At 41.3% G+C, this 19,499-nt stretch overlaps 1 protein-coding gene across 6 annotated transcripts in view; it reads left to right on the top strand.

Annotated features, from left to right (window-relative positions):
* The window catches only part of slc29a4a (solute carrier family 29 member 4a), a 145,794-nt gene that overhangs the window by 44,091 nt on the left and 82,204 nt on the right, over positions 1 to 19,499 (top strand). Inside the window, exon 1 of one of the 6 annotated variants that reach the window (XM_043711280.1) lies at positions 15,185 to 15,205. The exons of the other annotated variants lie outside the window; for them this stretch is intronic. The gene's annotated coding sequence lies outside the window, so the exon portion shown is untranslated. Of the gene's footprint in view, positions 1 to 15,184; positions 15,206 to 19,499 lie in introns of those variants that run through there. 6 annotated transcript variants of the gene reach the window in all.

Here is a 19,499-nt window from a genome sequence, read left to right as displayed (position 1 = left end):
CAGGTTCATCGCTCCTTGAAAGTGGAGTCGCAGGTAGATAGGATAGTGAAGAAGGTGTATGGTATGCTTTCTTTTATTGGTCACAGTATTGAGTACAGGTGTTATGAGGTCATGTTGTGGCTGTACAGAACATTGGTTAGGCCACTGTTGGAATATTGTGTGCAATTCTGGTCTCCTTCCTATTGGAAAGATGTTGTGAAACTTGAAAGGGTTCAGAAAAGATTTACAAGGACATTGCCAGGGTTGGAGGATTTGAGCTATAGGGAGAGGCTGAACAGGCTGGAGCTTTTTTCCCTGGAGTGTCGGAAGTTGAGGGGCGACCTTATAGAGATTTACAAAATTATGAGGGGCATGGATAGGATAAGTAGACAAAGGTTTTTCTCTGGGGTTAGGGAGTCCAGAACTAAAGGGTATAGGTTTAGGGTGAGAGGGGAAAGATATAAAAGAGATCTAAGGGACAACGTTTTCACGCAGAGGGTGGTACGTGTATGGAATGAGCTGCCAGAGGAAGTGGTGGAGGTTGGTACAATTGTAACATGTAAAAGGCATTTGGATGGGTTAATGAGTAGGAAGGGTTTGGAGGGATATGGGTCGGGTGCTGGCAGATGGGACTAGATTGGGTTGGGATATCTGGTCGGCATGGATGGGTTGGACCGAATGGTTTGTTTCCATGCTGTACATCTCTATGACTGTATGACTGGTGTTCTGATTTTGGGTGGTTTTCCAATATCGCCTGTCAGAAAGCACATTTACGACTGCTCAATATGTTTCTCTCAAGGGGCCCAGTTTTTCACCAGAGTGTGAAGACTGGAAATGCATTCTTCAGCAGGAGGGGAATTCTTCTTGTGTTTTGAGGAGAAAATAGATGTTTGAGAAAGATGTTTGAAAAAAAAGATGTCTGTTCTGTTGGGATGGGGAGAAAGACCAGCAAAAGGTGGTTAACGAACGTACAGCTATCACTTGGCTCAATTCTCCCTTTCTAAAATAGGAACAGGACAAAACAATTTAGTCCCTTGGGTCTATTCTGACGTTCATTCTGAGATTGAGGTGATCTGTGACCTAACTCCATATGGCTGCCTTTTTCCCTTAGTACCTTTGGCTAATGAAAATCTATCAATCTCACTTTTAAAATTAACAATTGATCTAATGTCAATTACCATTTACAGAGGGGAATTCCAAACTTAAATCAACAAAATTGTGTGTAGAGAATTTAATTTAATTTAATTTCTGACAGAGCTGCTGCTATTTTTTCCTGACTATGCTCTCTCTTTCTAGACTCCCCAACCAGAAGAAATAGTTTGTCTCTGTCTTACGCCTTTAATGACTTGAAAACTTCATTCAAATTGCCCTATAATCTTTGAAACTCCAGTGAGTAGAGCATTACTTTGTGTATACAGAGGAACCTTGATTATCCGAATTTCGGATTATCCGAAGACGATCTCAAGGTCCCGATAGAAACATTATGTCAAAGAGGTGTTACCAACACTGATCGTGTCTTTTGTTTACAATGATTAAAAATGAACTCGGCTTACTGAAGTGCTACTACCTAGTCTCCTGAACAGGGAGTGGATATAGCAAGTACTCGCTGATTGGGGAGTGGGGGTGGGGGTGGGGGTGAGGGAGGCTTCAGCAATGCTGCAGGTCCCTTACACGCAAGTGTATGTCTGCTCAGAAACACACCCTGAGACAGAGAGAGGGAGCAAGGCAGGCAGAGTAAGGAAAAAAACAGATTTCAGAAAACTCCGAGTCCCAAAGGAGAGGCATTGAATCAGTTATCCGAATAATCAATTATCTGAACGAAATAGTGCCCGCCCATCTCGTTCAGATCATCGAGGTTCATCTGTATCTTGCTTTGTAATTTAATGTTTTGAGAGCAGGTATTATTCTGGCAAATCCATGCTGCACTCACTCAAGACCAGTATATTCTTCCTAAGATATGTTGCCCTGGTCTACTCAAAGTCCTGTATTTCTGGTCCACTGGGGAGTGGGGAGAGTGGTGGGAGGGGGTCACAGAGTGGGGGACGTGAAGGGGATCACAGGAGAGGGAGCAAGAAGGTCAACAGCAAATGTGGAGCAAGGACATGGTTTTTAGCCTGGCACCACCCCCTGCACTCCCCAATATCCAGTCTCTCGCTCAGGTATTATCCTCCACTCTGTCTTTCTCTCTCTTTCACACTTTCTTCCTGTATATTTCTCTTTTTCCCTTTTTCATTGCTCCCCCTCTCCAAGATTCTGTCTGCCTACTTGTTGGTGGATATAAAACAGGAAGAAGAAGGTGGAGTTTTCCTAGTGCCACGGCTAGGAAGTCAACTAAATAAACATTTGCTGCTTAACTGTTTATGGGATCTTCCTGTCATGAATTGTCACAGTTTTCTGGTACTTGATATCAAATCCATTAAGAAGTGTCATAGAGCCACCTGAGGTAGTGAAAGCTGCTTTTTAAATGCAAATTGTTTCTTTGTTCTCCAAAAAGGCATGTTTTTAACACAAAATCATTTGCTGAGCATGAGTGGGGAGATTAATCAATCCTAAAGCTTTTGGATGATTTCTTGAGATGTCAGTGGCATTTTCAGTCGCTTTAAATAATATATTTTTGGGTGTATAGGACAACAAATAGGTTATTGCTATTTTAAGTTGAGACTGTGGTGCTGGAAAAGCACAGCAGGTCAGACAGTATCCGAGGAGCAGGAGAATTGATGTTTCGGGCAAAACCCCTTCATCAGGAATGGCTCATTACTGATGAAGGGCTTTTGCCCAAAACGTTGGTTCACCTGCTTCTCGGATGCTGCCTGACCTGCTGTGTTTTTCGAGCACCACACTCTCGACTTGAATCTCTAGCATCTGCAGTCCTCACTGTTGCCTGCCGCTATTTTAAATCCAGTTACTAAACTTATTGTTCAAGGTCAACTGACTTTACATCTGGGAATGCACTCTTCTATGTACATTTAACTTTATCATCTTGTCCGAGAGCCAGATTTCTTTAAGCCAGATGAGCTTGTCCACCTGATTAACTCTGCTGTCTTTTTTCATCAGCTACCACTCATAGTTTGGGTTCAAACAGGTCAACAAACAACCTTCGCAACACTTAACCAGAGATTCCCCTGGAAAGAAACTGCACAACAGATTAACTGCAGAGGTGTGGGAGGGTGGAAACGTTCTCCTGTGCTCTCTCTGGATCTTTTGTTGAAGAAAATGAGGAAGACATAGAGTCATAGAATTGTACAGCATGGAAACGGACCCTTTGCTCTGTGGGTATCTGAAACTTACTGGCTAAGAGAGGGTAGATGGACAAGGAGGAGGCTGGAAGGACACAACAAGCCAGGCAGTATCAGGAGGTGGAGAAGTCAACATTTCAGGTTGCAGCTCCTCTCACCCCCACCCCCAGTCCTGAAGGAGGGTTATAAATGAAACATTGACTTCTCCACCTCCTAATGCTGCCTGGCGTGCTGAGTTCTTCCAGCAACCTGCTTGTCTACTTTGGATTCCAGCATCTGCAATGTTCTTGTCACTAACTAGGAGGGGGTAGAGGCAGAAAACTCTGAGATATATGAGAATTATTGAGATGAACACTTAACATGCTATAGCATACAAGCCCATGAGACAAGTGCCAGAAAATGACATTAGAATAACTTGATGTTTGATGACAAGTGCTGACTTTTAACAAAGGGTTGAAGGCCCTCTGTAAAAACCGACTGAATGATTATTTCTTCCCCTCCCTTTTAAACATAGCTGGGTGCCCATGGAATTGGAAAGTTTTCTGAAGGTGAGAAAATTGATAAAGTATCTCCAAAGGTTTATTTTTGCTTCATGCAAAGTAATGAAGTTGAGGAAGTTTAAACAAGAAAGACATATAGGCAAATGTTTTAACCAGCACTTTATCACCCGGACTCTTGATAAACCAGCAAACTTTGTGTACCTCCAATACCGCGGTGTCCGAGTATTTATGCTGTAAATAAAATATAACAGTGATGTGTCTAGCCCATGCATTATGTTTATACTACTTTGTGTTTTTAACATTGATTTTAGGAGTTGTGTTGACGATTTAACGTAGATTTTATGAGAAATGTTGATGTCTTGAAGTTAAAAATCGCACAACACCAGTTTATAATCCAACAGGTTTATTTGGGAGCACTCGGTTTTGGAGTGCTGCTTCTTCACTAGGTGGTTGTGAAGGAGCAGCACTTCGAAAGCTAGTGCTTCCAAGTTAGCCTGTTGGACCATAGCCTGATGTTGTGTGATTTTTAACTTTGTCCACCCCAGTCGAACACCAGCTCCTGCGTTTATATAATTAGGCGTATCTCTTGATTATCTGGAATCATTGATCAACTGGCACATTGCTGGTTTCCCTTGTGTGCCGGTTAAAAAAAGTTTGCTGTTAATTGTGTCGCCTTAACAACAGCTTCATTGTTTTGAGTGGGATATTTTCTCAGCTGTTGACCAATGTTGATTTTGTTTTATTTTGGGTTACTTGTAGGCTTATCTTTCGAGGGAGCCTGTCCAGACTCACGAGAGAAGTTTTCAAATTTGATGTGCAGGTATATCAGAAAATGCCCTTAGAATGTTCACGGGTGAATAGATATGTCAGAATCTGTCCTTTGCTGCCAGCCGCTACCAATCATTCTGATAAATGGCAGTGCAAAGATATTGCTCTCGGGAGAACAATCTTGTCCACTGGACTCAATGCACTCAGAAGGGCAGCTATTGGTTTCAGATGGCCGAGATTAAAGACATTGTTTTATTTGTATGTCTCTTTTTTAAAAAAAAGTCTGTCACAAATTGTGTCTCTCTTTCTTGGTCTGAATGTAGGTTTGAATAAGTAATTAAAATATTTTCTTACAGATTTTATTCACAACGGTTAACAGCTGGCTATAAAAGCACAGATGACATGAGAGAACTCAGTCCCAACAATTTTCAGCAAAAGTGCTGAAAAGTGAGTGAAAAACACAGGTGGAAGCCAAATCAATTTGACCTTCATTAACACATGACAATTGACAATTAAGAGTGTAATTTTTTTTCTCACTGATAGTTGAGTGCTCTTGTGGTGCAGTGATAGTGTTCATAACTATGCACTAGGTGGAAGTCACCATCATCTTACCAGACCCATTGGGCTGCTCTCTCATTAGGGAAAGACAGAGACAATAGGTGAGCTGGTTTAATCAGGCGAGGGGAGAGGTTGAGAAGGAGAGTCCTTCATAATAACCTTAGCCAATGTGGAAATTGAACCAGGGAACCCCAGTTTAAGCCCCACATCCTCCAGAGGTGTGTAGTAACATCTTTGAACAGGTTGATGAGAAAGTGTCTAGATCAAGGTGTGTAGTGAGTGAAGGTGTGACAAATTGAGAGGTATAGGTAGTTCTCAGATAAAGCGCATTTCAGCAGCGTGATTTTGGCTATAACATCACTGAAGCATTAGGGAATGGTACTTTTGAGAATGCTTACCTCTGTTAGCAATAGCATGATTCCAGCGGGTATTGTTTTGCATGCTTCATTCTGCGCATGCGCCAATCTCAGGGCCGAAGTCTCAGTGCTGTTCTGCGCATACGCCAATCTCAGCGCCGAAGTTTCAGTGCCATTCTGCGCATGTGCTAATGTCAGCTGTCATCAGAGCATGTGAGAAGTACAGCATAACACATTGAGCAGCTTCATCTCAAAAATGAAACTAATAAATGATCATTGCTGTCCCTCTGAGACAAGAATATTCTTGTACAATTCTTGTATAAGCCCTGTATAATTCCTGCAGGACAGCATTACTCTTCAATATACTATTTGCCTTTCTAATTTGTTCTTGTACCGCATATCACACAATCTACTCCGAGGTTATCTTCTGTTTCTGCAAAAATGGAAGGGTGGAGTGACAAGAATGTTAGCAAGAAGTATCCTGGTGATAAAATTGCACGTGGTGAATGCAAAAGAAAGACTGTGACACTGGAAGAGAAGCTAGATATTATACCGCTTTTTTAGCATAAGGAGAGAATATGCGATATAGCTCGCTTAACAGGAATGAGGGAATCCACTTTACGCACCCTTAGAGGCAACACTGAGAAGATTAAAGCCAGCTGTATTGCTGGAACATGTCTGAGTGCTAACAAACCTGTGAGATCACAGCCAAAGGAACTTGGGATGAAGATGCTTCTAAGTGTTTGGATAGAAGATCAAACAAAAAGGTGACAACCTTTCTCATCAAAAAAGAGAAAGCCTTATCCACTTATAAAGATCTGAAGGAAAAAGCTAAAAAATTTTGCAGATGTGCCAGCCTTTAGTGCTAGCAGTGAGTGGATGGCTGGTTTTAAGAACCGCTATGCAAACCAACCCCTAGGAAACAAGCAGAAGACAGTAATCCATAGCCATCCACTTCTGCCACCACAACTGCATCTGAAGGTGGTGATGATGATGAACCTGTGTCCCTGCATTGAAAAAAATATTGTTAATGTAATGTATTAAATTTACTTCTGATTCATTAATAAATATGATTTAAACCTTCATTCAGGCTGTGCTATACTTTGTGTTAGATGTTTGGGTGATTTTTGAGTGATCATGAGTGATATTTTTTGCTGGTCTGCCCCTAATTCCACTTTTCCCATAGACCCATTATTTCTATTAAGTGAGGTTTCACTGGAATGCAACTACAGCGTTATAGGAGAACTACTGTCATGTTTTGGGAGGCCCAGCTGGGGTTCTATGATCTTAGACTAACTCTTTCAAACGATTCTAGGGCAGTCTCAAAGTCAGAGTGCTTTCAATTTATCAGATATTAAGCCATGTTTAGAATATGAACAAAGAGGCTTCTGAAGTCTGTTCTGAAGTGCGATAGCAGCCTCGAAACTGTGTTTCTCTCTCCACATGATGCTGTCACACCTGCTGAGTTTCTATAGCATTTTCTGTTTTTATTTCAGACTTATTGAATTAATTTTTACCATGCGAAGTGATCCTTATATTTCGTCGCTAAAAAAGTACCACGTCACTGTAATTAGATTTTAATTAGGAAACAGGGTTATTAAAATGCAAATGTAATTTTGAATAGTAGCAGCAACACAACATGTATCATAACAATACATATTTCGTATATAATGCATAAAATATCTCACCATAGTCCCTGAATTCAGCTAGCTCCTCCAACTGTAAACAGCAAAAGTTCATTAGCAACATATAAATAATAATCTTTACACAGAGTTCTTTTCTTTTTCTCATCCACAGATGTTTTCTGACTCTCGCTCTTTGAGGGTAACAGAGAGAATCTCAAGTTTGCAAAAGGCAGGCTGATAAATGCCTTCAATAAAGTGACTGAATTCAATTAAGCTGAAATATTTTTTGATAAATTCAAAATAAGCTATCCAATCAGCACACATTTGAGCAAATCCTAACATATGTATGTTCTTAAATGACTTGATCACTCCCTTTCTTGGAATCCATGACAAAAATGTATTCATTCGTAGGAATGATTTTATGATGTGAAGCTGAAATACAATTTCAGAGACTGAAGGTGTTGTTTTTAATCCCCCGTGGACATAATAAACACCAATTGTAGACAGCAATACACATATGGCATGGGACATAAAGATTTCGCTATTTTGAAGTCCTGTCAGGAATAATTGAGAGTAGCAAACACCAAGAATAGCACTTCATTCATATAGTGCCAAAATGTAAAAACATCCCAAGGTGCTTCATAGGAGTGTAACTGAACAAAATTTGATACCGTGTCCAACAGGTAAATATAGAAACAGGTGGCCGAAACTTGGAAAAGAGGTAGCTTTTAAAGAGCACCTTAAACAAGGAGAGAGGGGTGAAGAGGAACAACAAAAATGCAGAGTCACATTTACCACAGCAGACTCTGTCTAATAAAGATAAGAATCACTGCTATTGATTCTGGAAGCTGCATGCTAATTGAAGTTGAGTGAGAACGTCAGAGTAATAGGTTTAGCTGAAGGTGAACAACCCACTGAGAATTAGTCAGTGAAGGATGAGAATTTGAGTGAGGCACTGGAGGGGGGTGGTTTAGCATTTGTGTAATGGTCACAAGAGTTACATCTTTTGGAAAAGAAACAAATAGCAGGAGGTAGACATTTGCAGTTCTAGTAAATAACACCCTGCATGTATTGTAAACTGTGCTACACTTTTGGAATTTTAAGTTGTCACAATGTACGGATGAGATACAGATGTAATAGACTTTCATAGTTTATAGATTGAAGGGAACTGTCATCTAAGTTACAACTGAAATCAGATGAAAATGAGTATCAAAACCAAAAGATATACAATTAAATTTGTCCACTTGGTATGAGCAACTGAAGTTGGTGTTGATCAGAAATAGATTCTGAAATAATTCCACACAGGCTGGTATCCCATCATTAAGTCACCGTTTCTTTACACATGCATCATACTTGACATCAGTCTGGCTTCCTCAGAGCCAATTCTCAGAATGTTTAAAATCAGAATGGATTCTTTTGGCGAAGGCACCACCGGTGGTGTATCTGCCAGGAGGAAGCGGCTCAAGGCATCTGCATTTGCTACTTGGCCTCTCGGACAGTGTTCCAATTTATAATTATATGTACTTAGAATGACAGTCCACTACTGAATCCAACCTGAAGCTATGGGCAGCACAGCCTTGTCCTGTTTGAGTAGCCCTAGCGAGGGTCTGTCGTCTGTTATTATGACAAATTTACGTCCATAAAGGAATTGGTGGAACGTTTTCAAACCACAGATGAGTGCAATACCTTCCTTCTCTATCTGGGCATATTTACGCTTTGCACCAGCCAAAGACCGGGAAGCATATGCTCTTGGGTGTTCCTCTTCATTAGGCTACTGGTCAGTCAACACTACTCTGATATTGTATGGAGGGGCATTGCATGTCAGCACCATATCTCACTTGGAGTCATAGTTTGCCAACACCTAATGATGATAGTTGCTTCTTCACTTCCCTAAAAATGATGTCTTGGCTTTGAGGCCACTTTCAAGGCTGACCCTTTTACAATCACAGATGTAAGGCTGCCAGAATAGAGGCCAGGTTATGTAAGAACTTTCTGTAATAATTCAACAGTCCAAAGAAGGACAGATGTGGGAGGTGGGGAACCTTTGATTGCCCTCATTCTATCTTCCAACATGCGTAATCCAGTCTTGTTGACACTGTAGCCCAAGTAGGTCATCGGGGGTGCTTGGAAACCACATTTTTCCCTTCTAAGGCATAGGCACACCTGGGAGAAATGTGTAAGGATTATGTCCAGGTTCTCTAAGTGCTCTTTAATAGTCTTCCTGATTATTAGCATGATATCCACATAAATGGTGACCTGGAGTAGACCTAGTAAAATGTTTTCCATTGTTTGCTAAAAATTGGCACAAGCTGACGATACCCCAAATGGCAGTCTCATATATTGTTACAAATCCTTATGGGTATTATTTGTAGCATACTTCTGGGAATCCTAATCTAACCACAATTGCAGGTACGCATGGCTCATGTCCAGCTTCGTGGAAGACAGCACAACCACCCACCACCAATGTTACGTATAAATCCTCTATGTGTGAGTTATTGTGTATTTATCCAGCTGCAAAAAGCGTTTATGGTTTGTTTAAAATCTCCACAAAGGTGAACCAGCCCGTTGGGCTTCACAATTGATATGACCGGTGCTGCTCATTCTGCAAACTGGCCTGGTTTGATGATTCCTTCACTTTCCAGCCTCCTGATTTCTGCCTCTACTTTTGCCCATAAGGCAGTTGGCACTGAGCGGGCCTTGCAGAATCATGGAACTGCTTCCCCGTCAACATGTAAGGTGTCCATGGCTCTTTTGATAGCCCCTAGACATTCCTGAGAAAGCTCTGGATATTTAAGCAGGACTTCACTCAGGCAGCTAATTTCTAATCGAAAAATATTGAGCCAATCTCGGTGAATCTTTCTCATCCAATCTCATCCCATCAGGCTTAGGCCCAAGCCTTTTATTACAATCAGTGGTAACTGTACCAGCTGCTCTTCATACGAGACCGGAACTAAAATTGTATCTGTAATCTGTAAAAGTTTCCTGGTGTAGGTTCTCAGTCTAGCCATGGTTGTACACAAACTTAAGGCTTGGAGTCCAGCGTGCATTTTATTAAAGATTGGTTCTACAATCACTGATACCTTCCCACTGGTATCGACTCCCTTAGAACTGGAAGACCATTTAACCAGATGTTTATTTTGATTGTTTCTGATTTGAATGTTGCTAAGCAATTTAACTATTCCAAACCAGATGTAGTTGGGCTTTCCAGGACATGCACCCACCGGGATACTGGCCTATGAGTTCTCTTCCACAATTTAGGTCGAGTGGGACTCTTGCTGCCTCGAGTCTATATACAGGCAGCAACTACAATGGCTTGCTGACTCAGATCCTGAAGAAAATGTTAATCGTTTGGCTGAGGCTTGGCTTTGTTTTGCATTTTGCTGTGAGTTGACCCAGAGTCCCTCTGTTCAGGATATGTCCTGAGTGATGCTGTACAATTGCCTTCACTCAAGTGGTATTCCCCAAGCTAAGTTGGCCTGGTGAGGGTATCCACGTCTGTCAGAATACCCTGCAACTTATACGCTCCACTTGCTGCATTTTCTAATGATAAAGCCAGTTGCAGTGCCTGTTGGAAGTCCAGTTGGGCTTCAGATAGAAGGTATTTTACATGGTCACATCATTAATCCCACATACCAAATGGTGTCTCAGCATCTCATTAAGAGTTAAACCAAAGTCACGTGCGGTCTTAACCACATCAAAAATCCTGACCCAGATTTTCCTGGTTCTTGAACTGTCGAGTAAAGCCAATAGCATCTCAGAATCAGAGGAGGCTTGGGATCATAATATGCCTTAACGAAATCAGACAAATCTTGAAAGGTTTTATTATCTGATTCCTTGGGAAATGTTAAGCTCCTAATAACCGAAAAGCTGTCCACAAGCTGTCAGAAGAATTATTGCTTTTCATCTACTCCAATGTAATTTGCCCAGTGTTCGACGGCAGGATCAAATGAGTCAAGCTTGCCAAATAATACCATAATGCCAGAAATGTTTACCCGAACTCAAAGATAACTGTTACGCACAAATTTCTTCAGGAGCTTACTTTTATCTCTTATCACTAGTGAAGTAACTCTCCAGAGGCCAGTAGCCCATCACCAATTCACCATTTATTTACACATTGTAGTACTTGACACTGGTCCAGTTCCCTCAGAGCTCTGGTTTATATATTTTTTCTATTTTCTTATAAATGCAGGGACTCATTGATGATCCTGTTTATATCTGTTAGCCAGGACTCCCTGATTGGACCAGTTTAACAGTCCCAGTCAGGGAACTCATATTCTATGAGATCCACCTGGCTGACCTCATTACAATCACTTCAGATTCTTAATTAAAAGTATTTTAACGGTAGCATTTCCTGAACAATTTCAGTACTACCTAAGTGTTACACAAGAATGGCCCATTGAACAGAAATAACACAAGTAGGTGATTCACATATATCAATGGACTAAACAATGAGGATCAGTGCTTTCACAGAGTATTTGGCAGAGTGGAATTTGTCTTGCTTATAATGTATAGCACACACCAGGGCAATTTTTCACATTATTGGGTAGATGCCAGTGATGTAACTGTCCAGGAACAGTTTGGCTTGGGGTGCAGCAAGTTCTGCAGCACACATTTTCAGTACTATTGCCGCAATGTTGTCAGGGCTCATAGCTTTTGTAGCACCTAGTGTTTCCAGCCTTTTCCTGTTATCCCTTGGATTGAATTGAATTAGCTGAAGACTGTCTGCTGCTGGAGAGGCTGAGATGGATCATCCACTTGGCACTTCTGAATGACGTACCTCATGGATACCCAATTTTGAGTTGCTAGATGTTAAAAGCTGTCCCATTTAGCACAGTGATAGTGGCGCAGACTATGGTGGAGGATATCCTCAATGTCAAAACAGGACTTATCTCCTCAAGGACTGCATGGTGGCCACTCTTGCTGAAATCATCATGGATAGATGGCACTGAGGCATTAGACTGGTACGAATGTGGTCAAGTAGAATTTTCCGTCCCATTGGTTCCCTCAACACTAGCCACAGTCACAGTCTGGCCTTGATCTTTAGAACTTGGCTAGCTGCTGTGCTACATTTGGTGATGACCATTGATATCCTCTACTCAGAGTACATTCTGTGCTCTTGCCACCTTCAATGTTTCCTCCAGTTGGTGTTCAACATAGAGGAATACTGATTCTTCAGCAGGGGCTTGGGGGTTGGGGATTGGGGGTGAGGTACATATGGTAATGCATATTCCCGCAGCTCATTGTGCTCATGTACTGAGGTATGGCATAGAATGCCAAGGGACAGGTCAACGCTTCATCTCAGCTGGGCTATCACATGTTATTGAATGATATTCAATAATCCCCTACAGGTCATAGCCCGACTTTGAAAGTATGTAAGAATCACAATTGGCAGTGGATATAAATAAATGTTTACCTTGCCTCCCTAAGTTACAAAATAATGACAGAATTAACAGACAAGATGGAAGCAATGTTAGAATTCTTACATTTTTAACTGAAAGTTGGTTGTGCAATAAGGGTATAATCGAGTGTGAACATTCCACATATATTAATTCCAGCAGGCTGTGGTAGAGACGGGTCACCATCTGGAAAATTGCTTATGTTCCATCTCTTCAAGATCTGTTCATCCCTTTTGGATTCCTGTAATTCAACAGAAAATTGAACCCCCTGCCTCCTCAGTATCCGATTTAAACAAAAACTAGGAACCAAGAATGGAAAATAGTAATTATGATGAAAAATATTCCAAACTTTAATATAGTACTTCAAGAAGAAGAGCATTTTGTTCATCTTTCTAGTAATTCCATGCACTTGTCATAGTAGCAATCAATCATTTTAAACAATCGATTTTTGGGCAAGTAGCAGAATCCCTCAAAACATGTCTTAACTGACAGTAATATTTTAAGAGGAACAAGAGAGTTTAGTAGAACTCCAGTTGGAGGTTCTTTACCTATTTATGACAAATGCAACATACAGTTCAAAACAAACCGTTCAGTCCTTGTCAGTGCTAATGTTCCACCTGAACCTCTCAACATAATTCCAGTCTCCTGTTTATGCTTATCTAAGCTCTCATTAAAAATGTGCTGTATTGATAATATTCATCTCAACTATTTGTGTTAGAACCTGAACCTATGAAACTAATTTCTATGCTTACAGTCTTCTGACTGAAAAGATTCCATCTGAATTCCACATTTCACTTCTGGGTGTTTGTCACATTAACATCCTCGAGTTGTGCTCTTTCACACAATTGGAACAGAAGGTTCACTCAGTTGATCCTGAGTATGAAGGGATTTTCTTATCAGGAGAGGTTGAATAGACTGGAGTTCAGAAGGATGAGATATGACCTTACTGAAACATAATATTCTTAGAGGCTTTGACAAGGTAGATACTGAGAGGATGATCCCCCTTGTGGAAGAGTCTAGGATTAGAAGGCATCATCCATTTACCCATTTAAAAGAGAAATGCCTAATTGATAAGGGAATGAAGAGTTCTGGAGAAAAGGCAGGAAAGTGGAGTCCAAGGTTAACAGATTAGGCATGGTCTCTTTGGCTGGCAGAGCAGATGTAATGGGCTGAATGGTCTACTTTGGCTCCCATGCCTTGTTTATGGTAATCAGCAGGAGGTCTCCTTGTCCTTGTTTAACCTTGGGCCATGAGATTTCACAGGGTTTGGAGTTAAGGACTTCCAGGGCAAGCCCTTTCTGATGGTGGGAGATGACTACCACTATGGTGATGGCAGTGTCGAGAGCATTGTCTGCAAGATATAAATCTCTAAATGACAGCTCTCTCGATTTTGGTGCAAGCCATCAGATGTTGGTTTGGAGGGCTTTGACAGAACTGATTTGCAGCTGTCAATTTTGGTGTCCTGGATCAATGGTAGATGGTCCGTTTAGTTTCATTGCTGTTGCCAGACTTTATTGCGTCCAATAGCATTGCATTTTGAAATCATGAGGTCAGGGTGCAGAAAGCTTAATGCATTTAAAAAAAATCATTTTCACCTGGTTCGAACTATACATGCGCATGGTGATAGAGGGTTGACAACTCAGTTTATTTCTGTATTCCTCTTCATTTTAATCCATTAAAGTCGATTGAAATAAATTGAGAGATGTATAAACCAGCTGACAGCATGTTGCACAAAGTCCCGATCACCCAGTGAGTGCTGTCAAACAGAGAAACCTAGGGAGTACGGGTTCACATTCCCTTGAAAGTGGGATCCCAAGGAAATAGGGTGGTGAGAAAGGCACTTAGCACGATTGCTTTTATCAGTCAGAGCACTCTGAGTACAGAACCACCTGATGAAGGAGCAGCGCTCCGAAAGCTAGTGCTTCCAATTAAACCTTTTGGACTATAACCTGGTGTTGTGTGATTTTCAACTTTGTACACCCCAGTCCAACACCGGCATCTCCAAATCATCTAGACCTTCCCCCTAGCTTGAACAAGCATTTGCGTAAGCAGCATTTACAACAAGTGTCAGATTACCTGCTTCTAAAGAAGTTCAGCAATCCTTCGCTTTTAAAACAGTCCTTTTCCATTTTCAGAATAAACACAGAGAAAAAAGCAAAGATAAGATCTTTACATCAGTTAATTCTAAAGCTATTGCTCTTTCACTTGCCCCAGAGTTAATAGTACTACTCCAAATCAAGTCCAGTTCTCCACTACACAATCTTCTTAGCATGAAATTAGCCTCATTTATTTAATCACTAAAGAAAAACCCTGCAAAATCAGGGACCATGTAAAATGCACCAAAATGTAACTCCACAAAGTATGCAAACTCTCAAATGACATTGATGTCACCAGCCCACCGAATATTAGCTTAGCAGAACAAATTATAGAAAATAATTAAATAATACAAATATGCGAAGTCAGTGATATTTATTGTGTAACTTTGTGCCTTCCATTAACTATTCCATTAAGTGTAGAAGATTAAGGTTGATTTAAGAGAGTTGTTTAAAATACAGATCAGCCATGGACTTAATTGAATTCCAGAACAGGCTCCTGGGGTTGAATGATCAACTTGTGTTTCTATAGCAACAGTCAGAATTCCAAGCAGTGCCTTGTTCAGGGACTATTCTCAAGAATGCTCCATGCCGTGGACCCAAGAGTGGCAGGGTCCAGTTCTCAGGCTGTGACCCTACACACAGCTCAGTGTATAAAGTGCCAAGAAATGTTTACTCTGCCCAGGAGAACATCGTGAGTCATGGTCATGTAAATATAAATCTCAGAGTTGTAATGGAATAGTTCTGCTTTGTGCTCTTGTTGCTAATAGAACCTTACTAAATATTATTCACTCCCCCATTGGATAGCTAGAGGAGCTGGAAGGGACATGAAGGGCAAGGCAAAGACATCTAGAATCAGGGCATACGTGAGGAGCTCAACTGGCAGGATTGAAGACCATAAATGGTCCTTTAAGCATATTAAAGCCTGGTAAATCTATCAATATACTTGGATTTACCAAGGAAGTACAATGACTAGTCTACATCGGCTTAGGCTGGTGCATCTGTTAGTTTCCCAAAAGTCGACTGCAAATCAATTTTGGAGAGTTTCATGGAAGGATTCCCTCTGTGAGTTCTGATAACCTTTTCTCACATAATGTTACGCTCCTCACTTTATTAAGTTGACACATTTCCATGGTGCTGCTCTGGCACTCAGCAGTGGTGAAATGCTCACTGGTGCTGAGGCCTTCTGGTATTCTGCCGCAGTTACCATATTTCAAGACCAACAGCACCCTATGTCACGCATTACCAGCCTGGTCTGAAGGAGCCAGCTGGGTCAGTGAGGTATCCACTGTTGGGAGCAATGCACGGCAAGGCTGCAGGAAGGTTAATGACCTCCTGCACTCTGCAAGGGGAAGAGGCACCATCATCTCTCTACTAACTCACAATCGCTTTAATTCTACCACTACATTCACTTCCCACCAAGGTTCAAGGTCTATTGATATTATTAATCTTGAAAGGGTGCAGAAAAGATTTCCAAAAATCTTGCGAGGGCTGGAGGGTTTGAGCTTTAGAGAGCAGCTGAATAGGCTGGGGCTCTTTTCCCTGGAGCATCGGAGGCTGAGGGGTGACTTTATAGAGGTTTAAAAAACATGAGTGGCATGGATAGGGTAAATAGCCAAGATTTTTTTCCCAGGGTAGGGGAATCCAAAACTAGAATGCATAGGTTTAAAGTGAGAGGGAAAAGATGTAAAAGGGATCTAAGGGGCAACGTTTTCACGCAGAGGGTGCTGCGTGTATGGAACAAGCTGCCAGATGAAGTGATGGAGGCTGGTACAATTACAACATTTCAAAAGCATCTGGATGTGTGTATGAATAGGAAGGGTTTAGAGAGATATTGGCCAAGTGCTGGCAAATGGGACTAGACTAGGTTAGGATATCTGGTCAGCATGGACGAGTTGAACTGAAGGCTCTGTTTCTGTGCTGTATAACTCTAGGACTCTCAGCATTGCAAGCATCTTCCCTCAATGGCTCTCACCACCCCATATCCCCAAACTACTAACCCTTCTTGCCCTCTGTGGTTCCTACGCATTCACTTGGGACACCCTCACTACCTTTTCGAACTGACTATGCTCCCGTTGTTCTGTTATTGCTGCTAAATACAAATAGCTGACTATCTGTCTGTGCTAAAACCAAAGCAAAGCAGAGATGCTGTGAGCATCCATGTCAGCACAAAGTGAGTGAACTCTAAGACTAAACTAAGATCCCTAAAGATGCACCTCATTCTAATGTATGAGATGGATGCCTGTCCCTCTGCACCAAGCAGTCTGACAGCACCATCGCAGCGTAGGAGAGCTCCAGAGAGTAGTATTGAAATGCTGAACAATTGTAAGTGAGAACCAAATGTTTCATGATGTGGTGAGGGTGGTGCTTTGCCAATTCTGAACATTGTGGTTGAAAGATGCAGGCAGTTACTGCCTGTGTGAGGGGCCTATGTGAGATATTGGGGAATGCTGGAGGCTTGGAGAAGATGCTGGTGAGCTGTAGGTACCTGCTCAGATGTTCATTCAGGATAGGTCACTGCCTAATTTCTCTCCACTGTTTGGAATGAAGCAACCATATAGGACACTGTTCGTACTGAATCCCTCCAGCTGCATGCTGCTTGTGTTATCTCATTTAATATTAGGGTTATTATCCAAAATCTAAAAATGTATCATTAATGTTTCATGAGTTTATTTCCAGAACTCAGGAGGCCTAATCATTAAAATGAACACACTTGATGGCATGTCTTAGCTTAAGTTGAAAATCCTTATCCTTGTTTAAAGCTTGGTCTCCTATACTTTGGCTAGTTATGTACCATCAACCCATTGAGCCTTCAATGGATCTGCTGACCTCTGATGGCGACCCATGGCCAGTGGATTTCATTGATTGTTGTCAGGTACTGGGAGCAGGTGGAAAACTGCCCCTGCTTTTACAATTGCCTTGCTATGCGTGAGTCTCCTGCCGGATTGTTGAGAGATATTGACTAGGGAAGTGTTTGGAAGCTTACAATGATTTTGGTCTTTAATGATAACAAACATAAGGTTATTACATCTATAATGCAACATAATCCCATCAGTAATATCGACTTGACTTCAATTGACGTATTGTATAAATGTCTGAGTGAGTGGTGGTGAGAAAATTGAATGACTATGGTTAAATTAACATCAGAAATCAAGATATTGTATTTGAATTTAATCAGTAAAATAATGGACTTAAAATCATAAAATTATTGAATTTAAAATCTCAGATGAATGCTATTTAATCCATTAGAACTTTTGAAAAACAAACCAATTAGCTAAACTGTTACTCTCCTTTCTGTGATTTCGTACAATGGTTCTTCTTTAGCCATTCATCTGATTCCATATATATTGTTTCTGTCTCAACTACTTTTTCTATTACTATATTAAATACTCAACCATACAATATATCCAGAATTTGTTGTGTGTTTTGCAAGTGTGTGTTGGGATGACAACATTAATACACTCCTGTCTCTATAATAATACCCCAACCTGCAGATCCCCATATACCTAAACTTATTACAAATATCACTGTCTGGCAGCTGATGTTGAATGCATAGAGATATGGGAATGAAGGAAGACACTTATAGGAAATACTTGCCAATTATAAAACTGTAGGGGACTAGATTCCACATGGTAACACATTTTTCAGGGTCTACCTGGTCAAGTGACAATAGGATTTGAGAGAAGCTTGCACATTCCAACTGGATGTGTATCAGATACTACTTCGGGTGGAGGAGTTAGTATGTACTAGAATGGTAGAGTATTGGCTTGTATAGAGGATTGGCTTCCTGGCAGAAAGCAGAGGGTTGGGATAAATAGGTCCTTTTCGGGATGGCAAATTGTAACTAGTGAGAAGCCACTGAGTTCAGCTTTTGAACCTAAACTACTTACAATCCATATAAGTGGTCTGCAAGCAGTGACAGAGTGTCACATAGCAAAGTTTGTGGATGTTACTAAAACAGGTGGGAAAGCAGGCTATGAGAGAAGATCAAGAGTTTACAGATAGAAACTTATAGGCTAAGGGAATAGGCCAGAGTCTGGCAGATGGAGTTTAATGTGGATAAGTGTGAGGTTATCTGTTTTGGCCAGAAAAGTAAAAGGGCAAATTACTATTAACATGGGAAGCAGATTCAAAGTGTGTTAGTGCAGAAGGATCTGGGCGTCCTTGTGCTTGAATCACAGAAAGTGGATATGCAGGTGTAGCATATAGTAAGAAGGCCAAATGGAATCCTGGAGTTGATTGCAAAAGGACTGGTTTATAAAAAAAGTGTTGTTCCAATTATATAAGGCTTTGGTGAGACCACACCTGGAGTACTGTGTCCAGTTTTGGTCTCCTTACTTGAAGAAAGATGTGGTGGCACTGGAAGCAGTGCAGAGGAGGTTCACCAGATTGACACTGAAGATGAAAGAGCTGTCGTACGAGGAGCAGTTGAAGGGCATGTCCCGCTGCAGTTCAGAAGAATGAGGGAGGATCTGATTGAGGTCCATAGAATGCTAAAGGGCATTGATTTGATGGACATAGAACAGCTTGTGTCTCGAATAAGAGGTCATAGATATAGAATGAGAGGAGGTAGGTTCAAAACTGAGATGAGGAGAAACTGCTTCTCTCAGAAGATTGTGAGTCTGTGGAACTCACAGCCCCAGAGTGCAGTGGAGGCAGAATCAAACAACAGATTCAAGGAAGAAACAGATGTTTCTGATGAAAAGTGAGATATAGAGCAGTGGGGAGCAGGCGGAAAAGTGGAGTTGTGACCAGGATAAGCTCTGCCCTGATTGTGTTAAATGGTGATGTGGGCTTGAAGGGCTACTCCCGCACCTAATTCCTATGCTTCTGTATTCCCATGTGTGCACCTAACAATGGCTAACAGCAAGCAAAGCAGAAAGGGCAATGATGTTAATCAGTGTGCAATGCTGATTTATTGCAACACTGCCATTTTGCAGCTCCACCACTGCAGTCACCTCCCTATCTTAACGTAAACATGTTGAATG

This window comes from Chiloscyllium plagiosum, chromosome 21 (assembly GCF_004010195.1).
Source record: "Chiloscyllium plagiosum isolate BGI_BamShark_2017 chromosome 21, ASM401019v2, whole genome shotgun sequence".
NCBI lineage: Eukaryota > Metazoa > Chordata > Chondrichthyes > Orectolobiformes > Hemiscylliidae > Chiloscyllium > Chiloscyllium plagiosum.
The sequence above is the reverse complement of the archived record's forward strand: the minus strand, read 5'-3'. Positions and strand labels throughout refer to the sequence as shown.